At 36.6% G+C, this 6,000-nt stretch overlaps 1 long non-coding RNA gene across 1 annotated transcript in view; it reads left to right on the top strand.

The window, feature by feature from the left end:
- The window catches only part of LOC126929234 (uncharacterized), a 68,981-nt gene extending 65,491 nt beyond the window's left edge, over positions 1 to 3,490 (top strand). Inside the window, exon 4 of the long non-coding RNA XR_007717114.1 lies at positions 1,825 to 3,490. This is a non-coding gene — a long non-coding RNA (uncharacterized LOC126929234). The remainder of the gene's footprint in view (positions 1 to 1,824) is intronic.
- Positions 3,491 to 6,000: the final 2,510 nt, after the last annotated feature.

Consider the following 6,000-nt stretch of genomic DNA (forward strand, 5'->3'; position numbering starts at 1 on the left):
TGTCGAGTTAATAAACTCTTTCTTCACAAAATTTTCCCAATAGCACAGTACAGAGTTTGTTCATAATAAATATTGAATGTATTTTTATTTTGTGAGAGCCTAAATCATTTTTAATTCTTTCAATGTTTCTGAAAGCTAAGAGACAGGATTTATTCTTCCTCTTTTCTAAATGGAAAAATATAATTATCCTTAATGATGGATATCAAATATTGAATTTGTAGTATACAAGAAATAATTTATTGACTTAAAATATTTTAGCGTTCTTTCTTTTTTTGAAGAATATTATATTTCTTTGTTAATGTATTTCTTTTTTTACCATTTTAATAAAAGCTTTTGCTGGGCATTTCTACTTGTTCAGGAGCCAGACTGATGTTGCAGTTGTATGCTCCTATATTTTATTTCAAAAATGCATTTTTATTTATTTTTTGAGTATGAAAGTAATATATGCTCAGTGTAAACAATTAAGTCATTATAAATATATTTAACAGGAATACCAGAGATAACTTCTGTTAATAATTCAATGTATTACTACAATTTTTTCTATGAATTTAATATAATAATATTGTTGGAAATTTTGATACAATTATTTAAGTGAAATTTAATCATACTGCACATACTATTTTGCAGTTTTTTTAATAGTGTATTTAAACTTTTAAGTGCAAAAGATTTTCAAGACTAGCAAATATAAATCTACCTTATTCTGTGTAATTGCTAGAGCCTACATTCAGATGTTTGCAGGACCCGATCCTCCTACTTTAAATTACTTACAAATTTAAATTTGTAATTAAATTGTTTATATAATTGTAGTTTTCATATCTGTATCCCTAAACATATTATAAATTCCATGCCTAACACATACCACATGAAACAATACATATAATGGCAATAGGTGCTCTGAATGAATGAATGAGTAAATGGTGGTATTCCCCAGAACTTTCTTCACAAAGCCTGTGCTCTTTCCACAATGCCACACTTCCTCCTCTTAGTGGTTCCTTTATATACTATGGGAATTTTCATAATATCATTATTAATGGTTACATTATTTTGAGTTTTATTACATATGTTTAGGTCAATTGTGAAGGCAGAACTAAGCAATTTAGAAATTCAGAAATATAGGAATTATAATTATATACAGACACACCTTGAAGATATTGTGGATTTGGTTCCAGACAAGTGCAATAAAGTGAATATTGCCGTAAAGCCAGTCACATATATTTCTTGGTTTCTCAGCACATATGAAAGTTATGTTTACACTATACTATAGCCTATTACATGTGCAATAGCATTGTCTAAAAAAGTACGTAACTTAATAAAAAATACTTTATTGCTAAAAATTGCTAATGATCATCTGAGCCTTCAGGGAGTGAATCTTTTTGCTGATGGGGGTCTTGCCTTCATACTGATGGCTGCTGACTTATCAGAGTGTTCAAGACTGGGGTGGCTGTGGCAATTTCTTAAAATAAGACAGTGAAGTTTACCATATCAGTTGGCTTCTTTCACAAAAGATTTCTCTGTAGTATGCAGTGTTTTTTTGATACCATTTTACCCATAGTAGAACTTCTTTCAAAATTTGAGTCAATTCTCTCAAACCTTGTTACTGCTTTATGAACTAAGTTTATATAATATTCTAAATCCTTTGTCATTTCAATAGTGTTCACAGCATCTTCACCAGGATTACATTTCATCTCAAGAAATGACTTTCTTTGCCCATTCATAAGAAGCAACTACTCATCCAAGTTTTATAATGAGATTGCAACAATTCAGTCCCATATTCAGGCTTAATTTTATATTCTTGTTCTTTTGCTATTTCTACTACATCTACAGTTACTTCCTCCAGTGAAGCCTTGAACTCCTCAAAGTCATTCATGAGGGTTGGAATCAACCTCTTCCAAACTCCTATCAATGTGGATATTCTGACCTCCTCCCATGAATCATGAATGTTCTTAATGGCACCTAGAATGGTGAGTCCTTTCCAGAAGGTTTTCAATTTCCTTTGGCCAGATCCACCAGATAAATCACTATCTATGGCAGCTATAGCCTTATGTGTTTCTTAAATAATAAGACTCAAAAGTCAAAATTACTTCTTGATCCATGGGATGCAGAATGGATGTTGTGTTAGCAGGCATGAAAACAACGCTGTAACTTCCTTGTACATCTCCATCAGAGCTCCTGAGTGAATAGGTGCATTGTCAATGAGCAGTCATATTTTAAAAGGAATCTTTTTTTCTGACCAGCAGTTCTCAACAGTGGGCTAAAAATATTCAGTCAACCATGCTATAGACAGATGTGCTGTCATGCAGACTTTGTTGTTTTATTTATAGAGCACAAGCAGAGTAGACGTCACATAATTCTTAAGGGCCTTAGGGTTTGCACAATGGTAAATTAGCATTCGTTTCAACCTAGGTCACCAGCTCCATTTGCCTCTCATGAGAGTCAGCCTGTCTTTTGAAGGTTTGAAGCCAGCCATTGACTTCTTCTCTCTAGCTATGAAAGTCCTAGATGGCATCTTCTTCCAGTATAAGGTTGTTTTATCTGTGCTGAAAATTCGTTGTTTAATGTAGCCACCTTCATTTATAGTCTTATCTAGAGCTTCTGGATAACTTGCTGCAGCTTCTACATCAGTACTTGCTGCTGCTTCTACATCAGTACCTTGAGCTTTTATGTTATGGAGACAACTTCTTGATCTCATGAACCAAGCTCTATATCTGTAAGCTCTTCTGCTGCTGCTTCCTCACCTCTCTCAGCCTTTATAGAATAGAACTGAGTTATGAACTTGCTCTGGATTAGGTTTTGGCTTAAAGGAATGTTGTGACTGCTTTGATCTTCTATCCAGTCCAATAAAACTTTCTTCATATCATCAATAAGGCTGTTTTGCTTTCTTATCATTCACGCGTTCACTGGAGTAGCACTTTTAATTTCCTTTAATAACTTTTCCTTTGTGTTCAAAATTTGGCTGTTTGGACACCTGGCTTTTGACTGTTTTGGCTTTTGACATGAATTCCTCACTAGATTAATTATTTCTTGCTTTTAATTTAAAGTTAAGAGCCAAGAGATGTGACTCTTCCTTTCATTTGAACACCCAGAGGCCATAGTAGGGTTATTAGTTGGCCTAGTTTCAAAATTGCTGTGTCTCAGGGAATAGGGAGGTCCAAAGAGAGGGTGAGAGACAGGGAAACAGTCATTTCGGTAGGTCAGTCAGAACATACAAAACATTTATGGATTAAGTTCACTGTCATATATAGGCACGATTTATGGTGCCCCCAGACTAATTACAATAGTAACATGAAAGATCACTGATCACATAGCATCAGAACAGATATAATAATAAAAAATTAGAAATACTGCAAAATTTACCAAAATATGATTCAGAGATAAGAAGTAAGCACATGCTGTTGGAAAAATGATGCCAATGAACTTGCTCAACACAGGATTGCCACAAACCTTCAGCTTATAAAAATCACAGTATCTGTGAAGCACAATAAAACGAAATATGCCTGTAATGACAAAAAAACACAGATTTTAAAATTTTTAAGTAATTAGATCTTATCAATTGTGTCAAGGTTTACATGACACAGGCTAAGGATTTTACTTTTTAATTTAATGCTTAATTCCTTGACTTTATAGCAGGAAAAAAAGTAATATCTTATGGATATTTTGTTATAGCATGGCGCACAATTTATACCAAATATTTTTATTTTCAAGTGTCGCTTTAAAATCTTGTAGAAGTCTATCTTTCTCTTCCAGAGAGTGGTACATTTTAAACCTTTTTTAAAGACTTTATTCTTATGGAGCAGTTTTAGATTTATAGTGAAATTGAGCAGAAGGTATAGATATTTTCCATATACCCCCTGCCTCCACATGCGTGGCTTCCCCCATTATCAACATCCCCCAGCAGAGTGTTAGATTTATTACAACCAATGAACCAACATTGACACATTGTTGTCATCCAGAGTCTATAGTTTAGTGTTCATATTTCGCATCATACCCGCTATGAGTTTGGACAAATTTATAATAATGCATATGTGAAGGATAATTTTGCAAGATATAGAATTCTTGGTTGCTGGTTTTTTTCTCTGCCACTTTAACTATTTCACTCCACTTGCTTCTTGCTCCATGGTTTCTGAGGAGAAGTCAAATGTAATTTTTATCTCTACTGCTCTATGTGTAACGTATTCCTCTCCCCACCCCCACTGCCAGCTTCTTTCAGTTTTTTTCTTTATCTTTGACTTTCTGTAATTTGAAAATGATATGTATATATATGTAGATATTCTAGCATTTATCCTGCTTGATGTTCTCTGAGCTTTCTGGATCTGAACTTTGGTGTCTGGCATTCATTTTGAGACGTTTTCAGTCATTACCATTTTGAATATTTGTTCTGTCTGAGTTTTAGTCCGTTCAAGCTGGTCTAACAGAACACCATAGACTAGTTGGCCTATATATAACAAACATTTTTCTCCCATAGTTCTGATGGCTGGGAAGCCTAAGATCAAGAAGCTAGCAGATTTGGAGTCTGGTGAAGGCTTGCTTCTTGGTTCATACGTGGCTGTCTCTTGACTGTGCTCTCACATGGCAGAAGGGGTGAGGGAGTTCTCTGGGGTCTTTTTCATAAAGGACTAATCTGATTCATGAGGGCTTCACCCTCACGATGTAATTACCTCCCCAAACCTCCACCTCCAAATACCATCACACTGGGGATTCAGTTTCAACATAAAAATTCTGGGGGGACACAAACATTCAATTTATAGTATTCTATCCCTGGTCCCTTAAAGTTTACGTTTTTCTCATATGCAAAATGTCCCCATTCCATCCCAATAGCCCTAAAGTTTTAACTCATTCCAGCATTAACTTTAAGTCAAGAGTCTCATTTAAATAGGTCAGGTACTGGTGACACTTGAGATATAATTTATCTTGAGGTAAATTGCTCTCCAGCTGAAATCAGACATGTCCTGTGCATTATATACAATGTTCAGACAGGCATAGGATGGACATTCTCCTTCTAAAAGGGACAAATAGAAAAGAAAAAAGGAGTGACAGGTCTAAGGTAAATGTAAAACCTAATGGGGCAGGCAACATGAAACATTAAAGCTTGAGAATAATCCTTTATGGCTCACTGCTTTGCCTTCCAGACCCACTGCTGTTGTGGTCCCAAATCCACATCTCTCATGGGTGAGAGTTGCATGTTTGTGACTCTTGTGAGCAGCAATTCTGGCTCACTGGGGTTCCATGCTTGCACCTCCCCCAGGCTGGAATCATACACTGGTGGCTCTGCTGGTCTGATGGCATGGAGGTAGCCTCACCCCCTTGTCTCCACTGGGCATTGCCCTAGTAGGAACTTTTTGCCATGGCCCTACCCATGCTGCTGCTCTCTTCCTGGGCCTTTTGGCTGTCCTTGTTGGGGTCTTGTACCCGTGGCTCTGCTGGGAAGTCCTGCCTTTGAAATATACGTGGAGGCAGGAAGGCCCTCCTGGCTTTGCTGGGTGCACCCCATTTCACAGGTCTCTGTGTGGGCCCCACCCCTGAGCCACTGGAAAGGGATATCCTGGCCCATGTGGACTGGAGACATGGCCCCATCCTTTTGAAACTATTCTGACCTAGACCCTTGCACTCTGGGTCTATGATGGGAGGTAAAGCCCTGATAACCTCTGAACTGTTATTTTTCCATCATCTTAGAGAGTAGCTTCTGGCTTCTATTGAGATGGCTGATCAGTACTAACAACCTTTTCAAATAGTTGCCTGGCTACGCGCTTAGTGTTTTCTTCTGACCATGATTTCTCTGTTTTTACGGTATGGGTATGCTGAGAATTTTCCAAATCTTTGAGTTCTGCTTCCTTTTCGCTTAATAATTCTGTCTTTAAGTCAGTCATTTCTTTCTTTCTTAAATTTTACTAAGAGCACTAAAGAGAAGCCAAGCTGCACCTTTAAGACTTCTCTTTGAAATTTTCTCAGCCAAATGTATCCAATTTTATTGCTCACAAGTTCTACCTTCCACAAAACACTAGA

Source organism: Macaca thibetana, chromosome 1 (genome assembly GCF_024542745.1).
Source record: "Macaca thibetana thibetana isolate TM-01 chromosome 1, ASM2454274v1, whole genome shotgun sequence".
Classification (NCBI taxonomy): Eukaryota; Metazoa; Chordata; class Mammalia; order Primates; family Cercopithecidae; genus Macaca; species Macaca thibetana.